The sequence below is a fragment of the Pinus tabuliformis genome, chromosome 9 (assembly GCF_031772625.1).
Source record: "Pinus tabuliformis cultivar Carrire ecotype Pingquan chromosome 9, CPIR1, whole genome shotgun sequence".
Lineage (NCBI taxonomy): Eukaryota > Viridiplantae > Streptophyta > Pinopsida > Pinales > Pinaceae > Pinus > Pinus tabuliformis.
In genome coordinates, this window is record NC_142307.1 from 1,740,905,160 (window position 1) to 1,740,926,916 (window position 21,757).

Genomic DNA, 21,757 nt, shown 5'->3' on the forward strand with positions numbered 1-21,757 from the left:
CTAGATAATTTTCATTAGAAAAAACCAATTTGTTATCGAATGCGGTTTTCACTAGTTTGATTATTTACAAACTTTATTACTTCATCTGCTATTTCAACTTTATTATTCCTGGGGATTTCAAATTTTCACTAGTTTGATTATTGACAAACTTTATCGCTTCATCTTCTATTTCAACTTTATTTCCTAATTGTTCCTAGGCTTTCTTAACAATTAGGTTTCTTTACAATGCTTCAATATCTTTCAGAATACTGAAGTGCCCTTTTATTTTATTCATGACCACTTTTATCTGGTCCTAAATGGCCTGGTTGGCTTCAATTAGGTACTTTCTAAGTTCTAACTCCCAAATTTTGACTAACATTATTTTTTAGCTCCTCAAAAGCTACCATAGTTTTAGTTGATTTAGCTATTTCCTCATCTTTCTGAGCTACATCAACATGATTCTGATTCATGATTTCATTTCTTTTCTCAAGCAATGTTTGCATATCCATTAGCTCTGTTGTCTTTGATTGAATTTCTTTTTGAGCGAAGGACAATTGCTTTTCTAGTCTCTTTGATCATAACCATGAGGAATTGATTCAACTTTATGAAATAATAGGTTGCTTTTCTAGCCTTATTGTTACGACTTACAACCATTGTTTTCCCTCCAGCGTCTTTATAATTTTTTCATTTTTCTCATTATTTTCCGTCAAAAGTTTGATATGTGATTTCAACTGAGTTTTTTCTTTTTCAAGATCCACTAATTTCTTTCTCTGACTATGCCGAGTTGCTGGTAAGTTTAACTTTGCTCTAAGGCTCTGGATCTGGATATTTTTTTTCTTTCATCATAAAGGTGATGTTGGCTTGATCTTCAGTTGATGTTCCTGCAATGACAAACTAGTTTTGGAGTTCTTGAATAGTTATTGCTTTGGCATTAATGGTAGCTCTCTTAGACTGTAGCCGGCCTTCCAATTTAATAGTCAATGTGTTCATTTTTCTAACACTAGCATAGATAGTTGGTAAATTAATATATGAGTTAAATATATGTACATTTAAAAAAACATGTAACAAGATTCTTTCTTAACCATGGAGATTCACTTCACTTTAATTTGGACCTTCTTAATCTGTGAATTGATTTTGTTACAATATCATGGGCCAATACCATGACTTCTCAATACCACATGCCAAAAAAATCATAGATCATTTCATATGACACTTGATCATATAGCATTTTTGTTATATTTAATCAATATAATTAAAATGGAAGAAAGGACATAACTATTTTGGAGATAAATCTCAACCTTTGATCTATGACAACCACTAAGAATATTCTAGAATATTTCGTGGAAATTAAATCCCTTCTATTTACTTGATACCTATTGATAATTAAATTAAAATTGTGAAAGCCCTATTCCAAAATAGACACACCTATAAACGTAACTATCAAATCCCTGGCTCAATTCTCTAATAACTACGTTACCTGTATGCTTATGCCAATCAATTATTTCTTGTGGTGGTAGCATTTCTAAATCAACTGAAATTTTGGTAGTATCATATTCCTTAACATAGAGCTCGCGGGTTGGCTTATCAATTTTTGGTTGTAATTTTTAGCTCTTATTTTTCCTAATCTAATGATGACCATAATCTTAAAGAGGTTCGACCTTCCTCAGGCACGTAATAATGCACATTTTCATTTGCTTGTTTAGATATCTTCTTATTTAAGCTCATTTTAGTATATCCCCTTCTTTACTTGTAGCTATGATTTTCTATGATAGTCCTCTTCCCCAAAATACTTTGCAGCTATGATTTTCTATGATAGTCCTCTTCCCCAAAATACTTTGCTTGGAAATGCTAATGCACTCATTTCTGGAATATGTGTAATTGTTACCATTTCCTTATTTAACTGATCCATAGTTTGGTATTAGGTTTTATTTTCTTGGTTTGAGACAAAGGTGAATCTATGTCCATGGGACCATTTAAGGCTTTCCTGATTAAATCACTAATTCCACATCCCCTGTCATTTCTTTTGATGGCTATTGCTGTTCCCTCATCACTTGTAGGACTTCCACGCATGAGTCCTTGTTTGTTAGCTTTTCTGTCTTTGCCTCAGAATAGTTAAGATGTGGCAAAAAACTAATTGCAGTTCTTAGATTAGAGATAACCTGATAAGGATTATACATCCATAAGAAATCTTCTTCGAAATTGAAAGATTTCAACATATTCTAAATAACAGGAAGAGTTAATATAGCATCTACTACAAAAATAAAAATTTAGGTTGTAGTAGTAAAATGTAGATTTTTTGTTTTCAGAGACTAAGTGAAAATTATTTGAATTGAGAAATTCTAAAACAAAAATTCTTTGGTTAAGTATGTAGGGAAATTATAAGGCTTTATCTTTGTTCGATAAATTCTGAGAACTATATAATCCTTCTCTAAAATATGGGCTACAACCATGAATTCATCAATGAAAATTTTATAGCCATTAGGTTTGTCATCCTCTCACCACCTTAAGTCTAGTAAAAAACCGGGATACTGTCACATTGTTGACCTTTTGCAACTTCAAATGTTCAAAATATATTGCTTGATTAGTCAAGAATAGATAAACAAAATAAGATTGGTAACTAAAATATGTTTGATCTTCAAATTTCACTAATTTCTCATGAATTTCACTGGCAATATATGCAACATAATTGATTTTAGTAGAGTGAACTATTTTATGCATTGTTAGTGTCCTATAATATAGGAATCCCAGTCACTTTTGTCTTACTATTTCATTTGAGGTCATTTTGGTAAATATTAGTCCTAGTTTCATGAGTGTCATGGTCTAAAGGGGTTTTTGTACAAAGAAGTCAAATTTGTCGGGTGTCACTGTAAATATTTGTGTCAAAAAGGGTCATGTCATGGGGAAATTGGTTATCATAAATTAGTTATGTCAGGTCAATCATGTCAATTGGTTGGAGAGTCAGTTAGTGTCATATCAAGTTCATGATTACAAAAGTACCCTCTCATTTCATCTCACTTACATCATTCAATATCCACCATCATAACAAGAAGAAGACTTTGGGTGGCATAAAAATTCAAAATTGTTTGAAACTTCTCTCATTTTCTCTCATCCGAAACCTGGTTTGAGCTCTGGAGCAAGTTGAAGGTGAAAGACAACATTGAGAAGGTCGAAGGAGAAGTTGCAGATCAAGTTCAAGCAGTCGCTGCAAATTTGTTGTGCAAGTGACCTGCTGATACGCAACTACTATATAAGTGGTGAAAGTTGAAACAGCCTCAGGCTTTTGAGTAAGAGTTTTTCTCTCTTTTGTTCGATTTTAAATGTTGCATGAAGCTTGTTGAACACCCTCCAACCAGTCTCAGAGTTTGCAGAAGACCCAAAGTATACCAACCTTGGATGTGCATTCACATTTGCTACCCATTTGCTGCGCAAGTTGCAAAGGTCCCTCATTTTGGTGAAGTGTGGGAGTTTTGTAGTTCTGAAAGTTTGATAAGGTGTTATAAGGTGTTTGTATGTGGTAAGAGTGCTCCTCAGCCATTTTGAAGCAGAAAGGCCATCATAAGCTCGAAATGCTAGACTTGCTGCGAATTTGCTACACAAGTGGGAATCAACCATCTAGGAGGTTTACAAGCATTGGAGAGCCTACTTCAAGAGTTCTACACCATCACACAGACATTTCAAGCCTACCCATTTGATCCATTTTGCCAGAGGAGGTGTGCAACCATACAGAGCATGGAGGGCTACTTGGACTTGCTACGAATTTGCTGCGAAACTTATTGTTTTTGTCATCATTTTCAAAAGTTGTTTCCGACCAAATGGAGCTGAATTTTGGAAAACCAAAAGAGGTTTTTGTCAAGAATGGACCAAAGAACAAAAACCTCCTTTAGCTTATGCACAGGTGTCATAGATTGGAAGAGTCAAATGCATCTTTCTAGACTATTTTTCAGGTTTTGGCATTTCCTATTTTAGTTATGATGTTTGGGTGCAGATTGTGAGGAGCTAGAGAAGAAGTTTTGGAAACTGAGAGAGGTTTCTCTCAAGGACACTCTCATCTACAAAAACCTCCCTTAGTTTTGTAACATCTTGTTGATTTGGATTAGCATCGGATGTGATCTAGCCACGAAAATTGGTGGAGAGGCTATAGCACATGAGATCTCGAAGACCTAGAAATGATTTGGGCAAAATCTAACCAATTTGGGAGATATTAAAATAATTAATATTAATGGAGTTCCTAAGTCTAAACTTAGGAAAAATAAAATATTAATGTGAATTAATATAAAACTGAGTTAGAATGGTCCAAAAGTCATGGATCAAGCCAAATCTAATCTTAGTCGTTGATTAGAGCTTTAATCTCAGTCGTTGATGGACCAACGAGAAAAATATAAGAGGAGGCTTGAGAGTCAGTTGGAGAACACACCAAGTTGATCAAGAATTCAATTTTCTGGGGCAGGGCTTGCTGAGGAAATCGAAGGAGTGATCATAGTTGCAGCTGAGGGGCAGTGAATACAGTAGCAGAGAGGCAGAGATAGTACTGGGAGCATCAGCGCAGAAGCCGAGAGAGGGTTGACGCAAAGGTAGCCAGAGGCCACGCAGAAGCAGCCAGGAGCTGCACAGAGCCTGAGGAGGGCCAGCGTGGGAGACGCAGAGGCTCCAAAGGCTGACGCAGAGCCCCGAGAGGCTGACGCTAGGTTGATGTCGGGTCAGAGAGGCTGACGCAGACCCTAGAGGCTGACGCTGGGAGATTTCATGGGACAGATTGGAGCTGGAGAGCTGGATAGGGTGACACAGTCCCTATCAGGGTGACAGAGAGCAACAGAAGTGCTGCAGTGTTGCTGTGGGATCGTTCCTCCGGTGATTTAGCCGGAATATCTGTCTCCGACTGAGAGGTACTACTGCCGAGGGCATTCTCTGTTGGGTGAGCCATTTCTGGCACCCAGATTGTATTTTGAAACTGCTTAATAATAAAACCCTCTGATAGTTGCACCGGTTTTCCCGCATTGGGTTTTTTCGGGGACATTAGTCCAAAAACAACGGTGTCACTTGTGCTTGTTTTTCTTTCAGTTGATGATTTGTATGTGTTGATACTGTACTTGTATTTATTTTCAGTATTTACATGGTAAATAACTTGTTAAGTAACTGAACACGTAGAAAGAAATAAATTAGATAGTACAGGATGAATTTCTAACGGATAGACTTAGAAATTCCAACATGGTATCAGAGCGTGGTTGTAGATCACAGGATAACTAAAGGCATCAGCCGAGCAGAGCAGCACCAGCGGAAACCGCTGTCCCGAGTGACAGAAGTTGTTCCTAGCAAAAAGCAGCAAGAAAGGGGTGATGCAGAGAGCCTGCGTCATCAGTTCGAGCAAGGAGGAGGATCAACACTGAGGCAGAGAGGAGCAGACCTGACCTACGCAATGCCTAGCCATCTTTCTCAACCAAGAAGGATCGACGTTGTGGCTCGAAGGTACAGATTGTGCCAATGTCGGGATTGCGCAGAGCCCAGAGGCTCTAACCTTCAAACTACTGGGGCATAGGACGCTGTGGGTAAGTTGCCGAGCGAAGCTGGTGGGGTATTGTGGTTAGAACAGTACCTAACAAGGCAAGACCAAGGAGGAGGGAGTTGTTGCCAAGGATTGGCAAAGGGATTTCCTAAAGGAAAATCGAGGCTTAGAGGGAGTCAAACCGAGAACTTCCAGATAGGAAGTAGAGAGACTTGAAAGAGTCAAAAGAGGAGCAGCGAAATGGCAGTGAATGGACTAAGAGATCAGGATAGACTGGACGGAGCCTCAAACTTCGTAGTCTGGACGGCCAAGATCTTGTCCATTCTAGACAGGTATCGCATCAAACACTTCGCCTTGAAAACGATAGCGATCCCAGTTGACCCAACTAAAAATGACAAGTATAAGGAGGCAATGGCCAGGGAAAAGTGCATCATCCTTGATGGTGTCAAGGATCATGTGGTGCTACACATTGCCGAGAAGGAGACGGCAAATGAGATGTGGGAGGCGTTGAAGAAATTGTACCAGCATACTTTTGTGCAGAGGAGGATGTTACTTGAAAATCAGTTGTAGTCATATCAAATGCAAAAGGGAGAGCAGATAGATGTCTTCCTCGGTGGATTGAAGGAGATCTGTGATCAACTAACTTCCATAGGGGCCACACCGGATCAGGAACTGATGGTGAGGACCACATTGAATGTAGTCTCAGAGGATTGGGAGGTATTTGTCCAGAGCATACTGGGCAGGACGAGCCTTCCAGATTGGGAGGAACTGTGGGCGGCTCTTCGTCAAGAAGAGATCAGATGGGTGTCCAAGGCGGGGAGTAGCAGAAAAGGGGTCAGAATCAAGAAGGAGGAAGAAGAAGATGCGGCTCTCGCATCTGCGGGAAAGCAAGAGAAAAGAAAGAAGAAGGACCTCTCCAAGGTCAAGTGCTTCCATTGTGGGGAACTGGGTCACTATGCGAACCAGTGTCCTAGGAAGAAGAGCAAGGGAGAGGCTTCTGAGACCAAGGCTGCGCCAGCTAAGGCAAAGAAGGAAGTGGAGACTGATGACGACTGTGCCATGAGTGCTCATGCACCTCAAGAGAAGAGGTGGGGAGACATCGAGCTGTAGTTAGACAGACTACAAGAGATGAGGGGTCAGATCCTCGAGGTACCCAACCTCTTGGATTATACCTTGCTACAAGAGTCCCGGAGAAGAGTACCAGGACTGGCGGATGTCGATAGAGGCAGATGCTGATGGAGCGACAGAGAGTGCTACAGTACAGGAGTCCCAGGACAGCGTGAGGTAGCAATGCAAGATGCATGGAGTTGTTGCAGCAGTGCAGAGGTCAGAGAGGGAGCACTTGTTAGCGACAAAGGGAGCTTCAGCGTCGAGAGTGTCTCTAGCCTGACAGAGATGTCAGAGTTGGGAGGATCAGTTACTTACTTCTCAGTAACTGAGTTGCAGTGCAGCAGTTAGCAATGGCAATGCTATAGGCAGCATGATGAGAGGGGATGCAGCGCAGATACAGCAGTGGCAATGGCAGGGCCATGGGCAGCAGCACGGATGCAGAGGGAGCTACCGTACGGATGCAACAGTGGTAGGGCCATGGGTAGCAGTACATGATGCAGCAGTGCAGAGGATGTTGGGCGGGGAGGCCTAGCATCAGCACAGGGACCAATGCTCGATGATCAGGGTGATACTCAGTGAGGAGTATTACTAGAGCACAGTCCTCGCTAAGAGGGAGTGTTGATTTTGGGTAGCATCGGATGTGCTCTAGCCACGAAAATTGGTGGAGAGGCTATAGCACATGAGATCTCCAAGACCCAGAAATGGTTTGAGCGGAATCTAACCAGTTTGGGAGATATTAAAATAATTAATATTCTTAATGGAGTTCCTAAGTCTAAACTTAGGAAAAATAAAATATTAATGTGAATTATATAAAACTGAGTTAGAATGGTCCAAAAATCATGGATCGAGCCAAATCTAATCTTAGTCGTTGATTAGAGATTTAATCTCGGTCGTTGATGAACCAATGAGAAAAGTATAAGAGTAGGCTTGAGGGTCAGTTGGAGAACACACCAAGTTGATCAAGAATTCAATTTTTTGGGGCAGGGCTTGCTGAGGAAATCGAAGGAGTGATCAGAGTTGCAGTTGAGGGGCAGTGAATATAGTAGCAAAGAGGCAAAGATAGTACTGGGAGCATCAGCGCAGAAACCGGGAGAGGGTTGACGTAGAGGCAGCCAAAGGCCACGCAGAGGCAGCCAAAGGCCACGCAGACGCAGCCAGAGGCCACGCAGAGGCAGCCAGGAGCTGCGCAGAGCCTGAGGAGGGCCAACGTGGGAGACACAAAGGCTCCAGAGGCTGACGCAGAGCCCCAAGAGGCTGACACTGGGAGATTTCGTGTGACAGATTGGAGCTGGAGAGCTAGATAGGGTGACACAATCCCTAACAGGGTGATAGAGAGCAGCAAAAATACTGTAGTGTTGCTGTGGGATCGTTCCTTCGGTGATTTAGCCCGAATATCTGTCTCCAACTGAGAGGTACTACTGCCGAGGGCATTCTCTGTTGGGTGAGCCATTTATGGCACCCAGATCATATTATGAAACTGCTTAATAATAAAACCCTTTGATAGCTACACTGGTTTTCCCGCATTGGGTTTTTTCGGGGACATTAGTCCAAAAACAACGGTGTCACTTGTGCTTGTTTTTCTTTCAATTGATGATCTGTATGTGTTGATACTGTACTTGTATTTATTTTCAGTATTTACATGATAAATAACTTGTTAAGTAACTGAACAAGTAGAAAGAAATAAATCAGATAGTACAGGATGAATTTCTAACGGATCGACTTAGAAATTCCTACACAGCTATCAGGATTCGTGATAGATGAGCTCGTCTTTGAACCCTATTTTTCCATAAATTCGGTCCGTATTTCGTAGTAGAATTGCTACGCATTTTCTGCACAACTAGACAGTCAGCAATTTTCCCTTGTAAATTCGAAATGTTGACTTCTAGAAGCCGTTTTGGTTAGATGAATAGGTGTCTAATAGCCTTAGGTTATTTAGTTCAAGTTTGTTAAGTAAATATTCCATTTGGTTTATGTTTTAAGTATGATTGGTGACTAGTAAAAATGTCCCTATTTTTCAGCAAGTTGAGTAAGAATTCAATGTATCTAGCTTAGTTTTGACTTCTATGAAGGGATTTCGACCACCTAGAGTGGTAATTTGAACTCCATATTGTATATACTGATGTAAAACATTGTGAAAGGTTTTTAGTTGGTAGTGGAAAGGAAGCTAGTCTACATTTTCTACAATTTTGTATCATTCTCCCAAGTGAAAAGAAGAAGGCAGATACAATTTTGACAGAGATACCTGTGTCAGTCTTTATTGGTATGTGTGTTCCTTTGTGTTTTGTTTCTAATATATATTTCCATAGTATAAACATTCTTCGTGCTCAACTTGAAAAGAATATCTCAGAATTCACTTAGTGCTCTGTTTTAGATTAGCTTATCATATGTGTTTTCTTTTCTTCTATGGCAATATGAATTCATCAGTGTTTTGATGCTCAATTTGTCATCCTTCCTCATGCTCCATTCACCCATTCGCTGTAACGAAATTTGATTTGATATCAATAAGTCTGCCTGTCTTGCCCCTGTTCGAATTTCATCACATCCCTTATTCATTTGGATCTAAAACAGTGATCTGATCTGGAGTAGCTTTACTTTCCTACACTTACCTTCAGACATCAAACCTAAAAATACCCTTTGATCATCATAGCCAGCCTAAGATCTAGAAGCTTTCAGTCATTTAGTTGATTGAGAGAAGAACACAGTGAGAGAGCCCTCTCCAATGCTAGTAGGGTTGAACTCTAGCTTAAAAGTGGTCAGTGGTTACCTCTGGATTTCTCTTTTCAGCCTAAAGAAAATTTACAGAGCGCTAACATAGTGGCGTCATTGCCGGGGAACAAAAGGTTTCATCTTCTCCGAAAAAATCATCAAAATTTCAGATATGATTGTTGATGGTGGGCAATAGTCAAACACATGAAGGTTGTACTATTCACCTGGCGACTCCAATCAAGCTTCAAGCTAATCCAAAGACTCCACTGGCAGCAGGATTCACAAAATCAGGGTTTCACTAGCGACTCTATTGGTTTGAGATGGATCACAAATATGCAAGGTATGCTCCTATGCATCACATTCATATTCAAGGTTTTCCAAATCGCATGCCTTGTGTCAATTGGCAAACTTATTTGCCAAGATTCAAAGATCAAATAGGAGAAGATGTTGCTCTTCATTTAATTAAGTTTCACATGCATGTGCGTAAGCTAAAGGTTGAGCTTCATGAAGATTGTCTTATAAGGATGTTCATGGTATCCTTGGAAGGAAAGGCACAATCATGGTATGAACAATTGCCAGTGGCTAGTTTATATTGTTTGAAAGATTTTCATAAAATATTCTTTGAAAATTTTAAAGAATCTTATCCATCTTTATTGTTGGTTCAAAACTGTTGTGGACATTTTGAGAGTTTCATTGAAAATTTGGAAAACTTGTATGAAGATAATGAGTTCATGGATGAGGAAATTTTAGAGGCCCTTCATGACAATCCTTTTCAATATCAAGAAGAAATGTTAGAGGCTAGTTGTCAAGATATTCAGGAAAATTTCCAGCAGACAAAGGTTTCTTCTTTCGCTGAAAATGAAGCAGATTGTAATCTTGATGTTGAATCTCATGTCTTTTCTCCTGAGTTTGATGGACATATTCAGCAGCCTTGCCAATTGCTAAGTAGCCAAGAAGAAGATCAAGATATTCATTTGAGTTGTTCTTCAGCTCATTCATTTTCTGAATCTTTATTTCAAGAACAAGTCTGTGAAAATCAGAGTTTTGAATTTGAATGCATAAAAGATTTAGACAGTGAAATTGTTCTGGATGATAATTACCAAGAGTTGCAAGGAAATAATGACGAAGAGCAGGTTGTTTTAGACCCCGTGGATGTAGACACATTTGTTATTCAAGATGTGGCTGCCTCAATTCAAGATTTGAAAGAACATACAAACCTTGTTTCTAATCTGGATGATTGGAAAGAACAAATTGTTGAATTGCAATTTGAAAAGGATCAACCGAATGAAGGACTTCATGATCTCCAAGACCCTTTTGCTAATTTGTTGCAGTCATCAAGGAAGATGAATTTTCTTGTATTTATGGATTATGGTTATCAGTCTCAGTTATAATTTGAATTTCCATTCTTTTATTTTCTCTGCCTACTTAAGGAAAGTGTTAGCAGAATTCAAGTAAGTGGTCATCTGCTTTCATGGTTACACTAGCATTTTTCTATTACCTGATCTAATAGATGTTTCCAGTGAATTTGAGTAGGTAGGTGTGAGGAATAAGCTCAACACCCTGAGCATTCTTTTCAGTTTCAGTTTGCAGCAGAGTTTTCAGCTCTCAGTGTACAGTTTAGTTTTCAGTTTGAAGAATGGATTTGGTTCAGTTTGAGGATTAGAACAGGTTGTCAGTTTGGTTACAGTTTGGTTTTCACTCCCAGCTTCAGCCGAGGGAAGTAATTTTAGTTTGAGTTTCAGTTTGCATTTGGCTTCAGTTGGAGAAGATCGCATGTCAAAGAAGATTGCAATTAAACTCCATTGCCCAATGGATCAGGCTACTAGTCTACGGCGTTCTTGGCACCTCACAAGGAGGATGCCATCCCCATTGGAGCCAATGTTAGTGTCCTAGAATATAGTAATCCCAGTTACTTTTGTCTTAGTATTTCATTTGAGGTCATTTTTGTAAATATTGGTCTTGGTTTCATGAGTGTCATGGTCTAAAGGGGTTTTTGTACAAAGAGGTCAAATTTGTCAAAGTGTCATTCTAAATATTTGTGCCAAAAAAGGTCATGTCATGGGAAATTGGTTATCATAAATTAGTTGTTGGTGTCAGGTCAATCAAGTCAGTTGGTTGGAGAGTCAGTTAGTGTCATATCAAGTTCATGATTACAAAAGTACCCTCTCATTTCATCTCACTTACATCATTCAATATCCACCATCATAACAAGAAGAAGGCTTTGGGTGGCATAAAAATTCAAAATTGTTTGAAACTTCTCTCATTTTCTCTCATCCGAAGTCTGGTTTGAGCTCTAGAGAAAGTTGAAGTTGAAAGACAACATTGAGAAGGCCAAATGAGAGGTTGTAGGTCGAGTTCAAGCAGTCGTTGCGAATTTGCTACGCAACTGCTGCATAAGTGGTGAAATGGCCTCAAGCTTTTAAGTAAGAGTTTTTCTCTCTTTTGTTCGATTTTAAATGTTGCATGAAGCTTGTTGAACACCCTCCAACCAGTCCCAGAGTTTACAAAAGACCCAAAGTATAACAACGCTGGATGTGCATTCGTATTTGCTACCCATTTGCTGCACAAGTTGCAAAGGTCCCTCACTTTGGTGAAGTGTGGGAGTTTTGTAGTTCTGAAAGTTTGATAAGGTGTTATAAGGTGTTTGTATGTGGTAAGAGTGCTCCTCAACCATTTTGAAGCAGAAAGGCCATCATTAGCTCGAAATGCTAGACTTGTTGTGAATCTGTTGCGCAAGTGGGAATCAGCGATCTAGGAGGTCTGCAAGTGTTGGAGAGCCTACTTCAAGAGTTCTACACCATCACGCGGACATTTCAAGCCTACCCATTTGATCCATTTTGCCAGAGGAGGTGTGCAACCATACAAAGCATGGAGGGCTACTTGGACTTGCTGCGAATTTGTTGTGAAACTAATTGTTTTTGTCATCATTTTCAAAAGATTTTTCTGACCAAATGGAGCTGATTTTGGAAAACCAAAAGAGGTTGTTGTCAGGCACAGACCAAAGAACAAAAACCTCCTTCAGTTTATGCACTGGTGTCAAAGATTGGAAGAGTCAAATGCATCTTTACAGTCTATTTTTCAGATTTTGGCATTTCTTGTTTTAGTTATGATGTTTGGAAACTAAAAGAGATTTCTCTCAAGGACACTCTCATCTACAAAAACCTCCCTCAGTTTTGTAACAGCTGTCAGGATTCATGATATATGAGCTCGTCTTTGAACCCTATTTTTCCAAAAATTCGGTCCATGTTTTGTAGCAGACTTGCTACGCATTTGCTGCGCAACTGGACAGTCAGCAATTTTCCTTTGCAAATTCAAAATTTTGACTTCTAGAAGCCGTTTTGGCTAGATGAATAGGTGTCTAATAGTCTTAGGTTATGCAGTTCAAGTTTGTTAAGTAAATATTCCATTTGGTTTATGTTTTAAGTATGGATTGGTGACTAGTAAAACTGTCCCTATTTTTCAGCAAGTTGAGTAAGAATTCAATGTATCTAGCTTAGTTTTGACTTCTATGAAGGGATTTCGACCACCTAGAGTGGTAATTTGGACTCCATATTGTATATAATGATGTAAAAACATTGTGAACGGTTTCTGGTTGGTAGTGGAAAGGAAGCTAGTCTACATGTTCTGCAATTTTGTATCATTCTCCCAAGTGAAAAGAAGAAGGCAGATGCAGTTTTGACAGAGATACTTGTGTCAGTCCTTATTGGTATGTGTGTTCCTTTGTGTTCTGTTTCTAATATATATTTCCATGGTGTAAACATTCTTCATGCTCATCTTGAAAAGAATATCTCAGAATTCACTTAGTGCTCTGTTTTAGATTAGCTGATCATATGTGTTTTCTTTTCTTCTATGGCAATATGAATTCATCAGTGTTTTGATGCTCAATTTGTCATCCTTCCTCATGCTCCACTCACCCATTCACTGTAACGAAATTTGATTTGATATCAATAAGTCTGCCTCTCTTGCCTCTATTCGAATTTCATCACATCCCAAATTCATTTGGATCTAAAACAGTGATCTGAACCGGAGTAGCTTTACTTTCCTACACTTACCTTCAGACATCAAACCTAAAACTACCCTTTGATCATCATAGCCAGCCTAAGACCTAGAAGCTTTCACTCATTTAGTTGATTGAGAGAAGAACACAGTGAGAGAGCCCTCTCCAAGGCTAATAGGGCTGGACTCTAGCCTAAAAGTGGTCAGTGGTTACCTCTGGATTTCTCTTTTCAGCCTAGAGAAAATTTACAGAGTGCTAACATGCATAAAACCTAATACAAGGCCATCGATTAAACTATCATTATCATATCCAAGAACGATGAATATCATTGCGATAACATTTTTAACAGAGCCTTGAACAAAGTAGTATTAAGGGAGACTTTTACTTCAGGTATAGAAACCTTTGGTTCTCAGGTTATAGCTCAAGGTGCTTTTCTAATCCATCCTTAGTTATTATCTCTAACCGTTCTGGTAAATCTAGGAGATTTGTGAAATCTTCTTTCCTGACTGATATAAATCACATTTCTACCTTGTTTATCCCTTACAACCCTTTTGACAAAATCATATAAGTCATAAAACATCCGAACAAATTCCGGGAAAGGGTAAGTCTTGGGAAGAATAGCTTAAGGTAACCCACTTGTCCATGACAGAAATTATTCCAGATTAGCTTTAAAATGTGACTGCAACATTCTGTAGCCTCAAGAGATTTACTTGTTTAGACAGGCTCAAAAATATCCCTATTTTTATCAACAAAAATCTTTAGCAAAGAGTTTTCTTCACTGGGTTATTCGATAGGCTTGGCTTTCTTGCAAGGGACCATATTCAGGCTCGCACTATTTACACTCTCCTGCCTACCAAACAAGGGAAAACTTTGATTTTCAAAATTGCTGGAGCATACCTGATTGAAATAATGTGTATTCCCCTGTGAACATCCAACTGAACCATTCGACACTTTCAGCATCCATCATAGCAGATTGGTGAAGATGGGCAGATAATTTATTTTGAAAAACTAAACCGTAAGCATCCTAAACCTTTAATTCATTAGAAAATTGTCGTTTTAACCATTAGCCACGAAATAAAAATGTGGACACGTATTAATTAACCCCGCCAATTACGTTTGACATCAACATCCATGATGTGAAAAAACGATATGTGGTTTGGGCCTCTTTCAGGGTGGTTTCATAAACAAACAAATAAGCTTTGAGAGCTTCCTGGGTGGAAAAAAAGAATAGAGGAGCCTGAGAGCAACTACGTGAGGACGCGTGCCCTCAAGGTCGTTTGCGCTTTTTAGGCACATTTTCCCATTAATGCGCCAACAAACCGAGGAGAATCCCGACTATTGATCTAGGTTTTGTTTGCACCATTCGATCTCAGCGAATGAACATGTTTCTAATTTCAGGCGAGCCTGTTATATGATTTAACCATTAAATGTCAAGCACTTATCATGCTATTTAGTTTAAATATGCTAAACAAAACAAAGCCTAATATAAAGTCTTGTGTGGATTTGGCCTTATATTTGGTAAATGTGTATATAGACCGTTCATAGATTGTTCATAGATTTATTTGGAAATAAATTAATTATTAGGACAATAGTTTTTAATATGGAAAAAAAATATTGTGTTAGTAAATATTTATTTTCAAATCAAAATATTTTATAAAAATAAAATTAATTTATATTCATTTTATATTAAAAAATAATTCTTTTATATAATATATTCATTTTATATTAAAAAAATAATTCTTTTATATAATATATTTATTTTATATTAAAAGTAAAAACAACTTTTTTACATTATAAAAATTTTAAAGTACAATTAATTTCTTAATATTTTAAAAATAAAATAAACATCATACAATATATAAATATTTTAAATAATACATTAACAAAATCAACCATAAATTTAATAACTAACCAAGACTTACATATACCTAATATTTTAAAAATAAAATAAACATCATATGATATATAAATATTTTAAATAAATACATTAACAAAATCAACTATAGATTCAATAACTAACGAGGACTCACTTGTACCTATGTCATGCATTATCTATATCAAATTGTATTTGGAATGGAAAATTTTAAAAATACTTTTTTGGGGACGCTCTACCATGTTTGATCAAATTTGGTTTTGAACTTAGTTTAAACTTTTGATAAATACACAAATATAAAATGTATCGTGTGACATACAATGCACAAAAGTCATTAACTGTGCAGGTAATGCATATAGCGAAAGGTATCAAAATTATCAAAAGTTTTGGAAGTGTCATTAAAACATATATCAAAATGAAGAGAGTGTGTTGAGGATATATGCAGGGAATCAAGCCAAACTGCCATTGGCTAGTAGGTTTAAGTTAGAGTAAAGGCTAATGGGAATATATCAATTATTAAAACTTGTAAGTTGTGCTAGATTGTAAGTTGTGCTAGGATCATTAGAGTACAAACCAATAGAGCAATCTTATAACTTAATATAGTATAAATGCTTTAGATACATCACAATCTTATACTAAGCAATCTTATAACTTAGTATAGTATAGATGCTTTAGATTCATCACAACATCACAGTACAAATGTTTTATATGCATCACACAAATTCCAAAGCATTGAGTAATAACATGTTCAATTTAATTTGATAACCAATCAAATTGAACATAATTAAATTAAATTATTTAAAAAATAATAATAAATTTTAATTTCCAATGTTAAATTATAGAATATTGCATTGAATTTTTGGTGAGGCAAACTAATATGATTTGACCAAAAACTCAATGCAATATCCATTGCTTGGTGGCAGGGATAATAAGAGTAGTCTAACAATGCCACAATTTTGTTTGGAAAATAGTGTAAATTTCGGTAATGGCAAAAATTTTGGGAAATTTGGGTTATAGCTATTAAGTTTCAGGATTTTAGGTGCCCCATGGGTTTTTGATGGTGTTGAATCCATTTCTAGCTCAAAAAAATAATTTACACTCCTATGTTTAGATTAAAAAAAAAAAAAAAAAACTTGCAAAAAAAATGGCTTTCCAGGCAAAAATCTGACCTTTGTAGACAACGCTAAAAAATAGACCAAAGTCATCCCATCATTTAGCCACATTTATTTCATGCCATTCATTCTCATGATTAATTGAGAGGATTAATCCTGTAGTTCTTATCCAAGGTAATTGGGGCTTAAAATAAGTTCTCTCTTATATTAATCTTAATAATTGAAGATTATAAAATTTTAATCCTCATATAATTTAAGTTAATTATAATTTTTAAGGAATTAAAATTGGTTGGATAATGCTCCCTTGCAAGCATTAAGGACCATATATTGCTACCTTCTAATTTGGTTGCAGAGTCATATTTGGTTGCGGAGTCATTTTAAATTACAACATGTGAAAGCATGTAATCATGCCAAACTAACCTTGGAAATGAAAATTAAATTTGTAGATCAATTAGGTAAGAAATCTCATAAGAACTCATGGTTAGACATTAAGATATTGACATATGAAGTAAAGGTATATCTAAAAATCATGAAATTTATGAATGACTTATTCTAATCATACTTGGGAGGAAAATCATTATAAGTAAATCCTTATAGATTACTATTTTCATTAATTGATCACAATGTCCGAGAGTAAGGAAAATTTAGAGAAGCACAATTCAAAAAATGCATTAGAGAGTGAAAATTTGAAGGTGCATAAAGGCTAGTGTTTTGATTGTGTAAACTTCAAGAAATATTAGTTGACAAATATTGAGAATTCTATTGAATTGAAAAGCACAGATTCAACTTTTCCTCAAGTTCTTGTTTGCATCACTATCAACACACATGGAGTGTGAAGCTGCCAATAGAAGAACAAAGAGGAAACCATATCTTTGGTGCTAAGGGGTGCTTCCATGCTACCATTGAGGATAAGCTTGATACAACCATGACATACATTATGAAAATCATACAAGACCTCCATGCGATGAGTTGCCCCAAATGCTAGGTTAGTCAAGATGATTATGATAATCAAGTGAGTTCCACAGCGTCATAAATGTACTAGTGATTACTAATGATTGATTAAAACTATGAAAACTTCTTATGCTTTGATGTAACTTTGGATTTGTAATGTTAGAAGATGTGATATATATGATAAATAAATAAGAATCTTAATGAGCAACTTGGTTACCCCTTTGATAATTTTTTGACTATTTCTTTAGACTAGCTAATGTTTAACATGCTACTTTAGGATAAACATGGATTCTCATTATATAAAGAATATCTACTTTATAGAAGCGGACCAATCATTATAATTATCCCACTTTCAATGTACTTCAGACGTTGAGGCTTTAATATTTCTCAATGCATTTGATATTATATTTAACTTAGTAGAAAACTATGTTATAGTTAGGTAAAAATATTTTTTCTTTTTTCATAAAAATATCACTAAATTCATAATGAAGTAAAGGAAACATATTCTGGTTTGTCTCACTTATTGTTAGTAGAAAATTCTAATTTTGGAGCACTTATACCAACAAATGGTTTTATTTATTTAGATACATTTAGTTAAGAAGCTTCCTTTTGATCTTGCTACATTGTCCACAAGAATCCATAGTCTTAGTGGAGACATCCCAATACCACAAGCCTTGGTCCACTACTAGCAAGTTCCCATAGTCCTAATGGATGTTTTTCATTTCCCGGTTTATGGATGAATGATTGCCTTTCCCATTTATCAATGTTTTCCATTTTTTTTTAGTTATTAATCATCAGAGAATTCAACTATTCATAAAAAATGGATGATACTTGTTAGAAAAGAAAACTTTGTATTGAGTAAGAATAAAAATAACTATTTGGACCCAAGGTTTCTTTTCCATGCCTTCTAAGTAGTGATATAAACTTCCAGGTTGACAATGTCATTTGATACTTTGCAGAATAAAATAGTATATTTATTTCAAATGTTTCCCTTAAGCAAGACCAAATTTGTAGAGATTCTACGTCATATAATGTGAAAATTTGAGAGGTATACTATTACTTTACATACTATTCCCTTTGAATGCAAGAACACAATATCAATTGGTTTTATGTTTTTGAAATAATAATTAAATGACCAATATTTTACTTTATATAAAGAGACAAAAGATGCAAGAAAATAAAACCATTGATAACGTCTAATTTGCTTAAAGTGATTGAAAATTTCACAAATAAGGAAATGCTTTAGTTTTTGAATTTTTTACCTATGATTGGTCTTCATAAGTAATATTTTTATCCCTTGATGTATATGTAATAACAAATATAAGACATGTTCTTCGTGTTGATTTCAAAAGATAAATTTTGAATTTTCAAAGTTGAATTTTTTGCTCCAAATAAGGTTAAGTCAACCCTCCTTCAAGTCAATTCAACACCAGGCAGAGAGACACCCATTTGGTCAGCCATAATCACTATATATATTCCATTCGGCCTCCTCCTCTTGGGAAATTCAGATCACACAATATAAAGACATCTTCTATGCATTCAAACAAAGAAGAAGAAGGCAATAAAAAAGAAGAAGGAGGAGGAAGATATCTCAAGCATTCTCTCTGTCTTGTTTGAACTTGGACGTGTGAATTTTTTTACAGTTTTCTGGGTAGCAGTCTCTAGGAAAAGGTCAATTTTATGGGCAACAATAGGGCAAGTTTCTGGGAAAATTTTTGGGAGGCCGAATTCGATCCTAGGCAGATTAGACTAGTCGAGTTGATTGGGCACCTTTGTGACATGACATAAGGGTAGTTTGACCAGGTTTGACCACAGAGATATTGTTGGTCAGATTGACCTTGTACTTGGCTAGAAGAATTAGATGCATGATTTGTTGAACTAAAAAAAATCTCTAAAGAAAACTTTGTTGGGTTTTTCCCCATGTGGATTTTCCTAAAGTAAATTCTTGTGTCTCTTGTTTAGTTGTCTCTTTATGATCCTATTGGCATTTTGTTTCTATTCTTGAGATATTATGTGTAATTCCTTGATGATGTATGTGAATGCAAGAAAATATTAAACTAAGAATTCATAAGAAGTCATTATCAATTTAGGATATCCTTGAAAAATCAACATGGTATCAGATCTATGGTGTAAGAGAAACTCAAAAGAGAAAGATGGTTTTTGAAGACTATTTGTTGGAGTATCCTCAAATTCAAGTTGCAGCTAGAAGGAAAGAAAAAGTTTATGGTTTTATTTGTGAGGATACTAAGGGCCGAGTCTAATCATAAGCTAGGTTGAACTACTATGTGCTATGTTCAGGCTGAAATAAGGAGGAGGGACCACCAAAATTCTATTTTAAAGAGAAAGTTTTGTTATGTGCAAAGGAGGGAGGACCAAACCCTGGAAAGAAGTCTAAAAAGCCTCATATTCCGCCTACTGTGGAAGGTCAAAAGGCCTCAGATGGTTCATAAGAATTTTGTGCCTTAAAAGAAGTCTGAAATAACATTTTGGAAAAGCCAACAAGGTGTCTCTTGTAAAAGTTCATTTGCACAAGATAGATTGGTGAAGGCACTGTACATTTTGATCTTATAAAGGGGCCTCTCTCAAAATGCTTGAATAGCAATGGAATTTCACAGTTGATAAGATTGAAGTGTTTCAATAAGACATATGTTTTGGCTCCTAGCTTGAAAAAGTTTCCATTCAAATTACACTCAATGTTTGGATGTTCATAAGCTAAGTCTAAAGTTTGATGGCTCGTTGAATCATTAAAATGTGAAGTAAGTATCATCACCATAATTGTGTTTGAAGTTTTTCCTTAGCAACATTCTTAAACCTCAATGCTTACTTGTCAACATAAAGTAGCTCTATCAATGAAGAACAAGTATAGGTATGGTTGAAAAGTCTGTATTAATCTCTAGTTTGATGAAGTAAGGGTTGATCTTTGTATGCCCTGAAGGATGAAAATTCATTTTTACAAAATGTGTCATGAAAAATTGTGGACTACTTCGTAATGGAAGAAGCAATAGCATAAACCTTGAGTTTGGACAATGGACCAAGTGTGTTTGGTTCACTAAAATACGATATATGTTCAAATTAGTAACCTGTGTAGGACATCTCCTTTGATTTCAGTGTTGCCCTGAAGTTGCAAGTCCATAATGTCATGTACTTTGTACTACATTGATATATCTTGCATTGCACCATTATGACTCTATTGAATGAGATATGGTACAAAATTTTGATTTCATCTCTAACAAATTTACCAAGGAAGTTCCTCTCTAAGTTAGAGGGAGTTAAGGAAGGACATTGAAATGAACATAGTGTTGTCTGAAATAATAAAACAAATTGTTGCCATGATAATCTTTTGAAGAAGTTATTCAACCTTTGAGAAGCTTAGCTATTAACTCTGCTAAATCTGAAGAAGATCCTTTTGAGGTCACTTGTTCAGACAAATTATACATTGAATCCACTTGGCTCAAGTGTCTTGAGTTCAATTTTGAAAAAGGGCATTCAAAATGCAAGAGAAGTTGAGTTCCTTATTAGTCTTGGAGACTATATTTCTCTTAAAGAACAAAGTGAAATCGTTACTAATAATTTTGAAGAAGCCAAGGTACTTGACAGGCTGAGTCATTCTAGAATAGAATATTGTACTTATTATAATTTTTATGAAGAAACCAAGATACTTAGTTTGAAAAAGGCCAAGAGAAATCATCTTCGTGAACAAATTATATGGACAAAATTTGCTAATGACTCTGAAGAAAGTTTGGATCTTGCTCATGCCTCTTGAATTTTTGTCTTAATAAATCTAGTTCTCTTGAAAGATGCTAACTATATTTGTCCTTGACAATTGTTGGAGGATGTTATTTCTTCACTTTTGTTGATATCAAGATGAAAATTCATTTTTGGACATTTAGATATGAAAAGGAGAATTTGCATATTACAAAGTTTGTTGGACTTGTAAAAGGAGAATTATAAAACTGGGGTTTGTAAATCCTAGAAGGTTTAAAAGTCTTCAATATGAAATCCCTAAGGTTTGTGGATAAAACCCTAGAGCTAGACATAGATCATTGATTTCATTGCACGAAGAAACCCTAGTAAATGAAGGAAAGGAAAGCAATGTTCTGATGATGAAAAGGATGAAGAGTTTTGCAAATGGATGATTTATGTAAGATGGAAAGGATCAAGAGGGAGCTGACAAATTCCCCTCAATCCTCCAAACTTAAGTAACTTATATCTCTCTTCCATCATTATTATTGTTATTATTGTTTTACCATTAGCTAGTCTCTTGTCTTTTTATCTTTGTTCTTGGTTATAATTTTTCTTCCATGGCCTCGTAGTGAGGATTGCAGGTACATGGTAAATTCTACCAAGGATCTGGTCAAAGATGGATGTAGTGGAAGAGTGAAGCAAAGATTTTGACAAGAGGACTCTCCTAGAATCATCGATTTGTGTTGAAATATATTGTACTAGATAGTATCTGAGCTTAGAGGGAGCATGAAGATAAATAAGTTTGAATTATAACCTAATTGTACCAAGGGGAAGTTAGTGTTGAC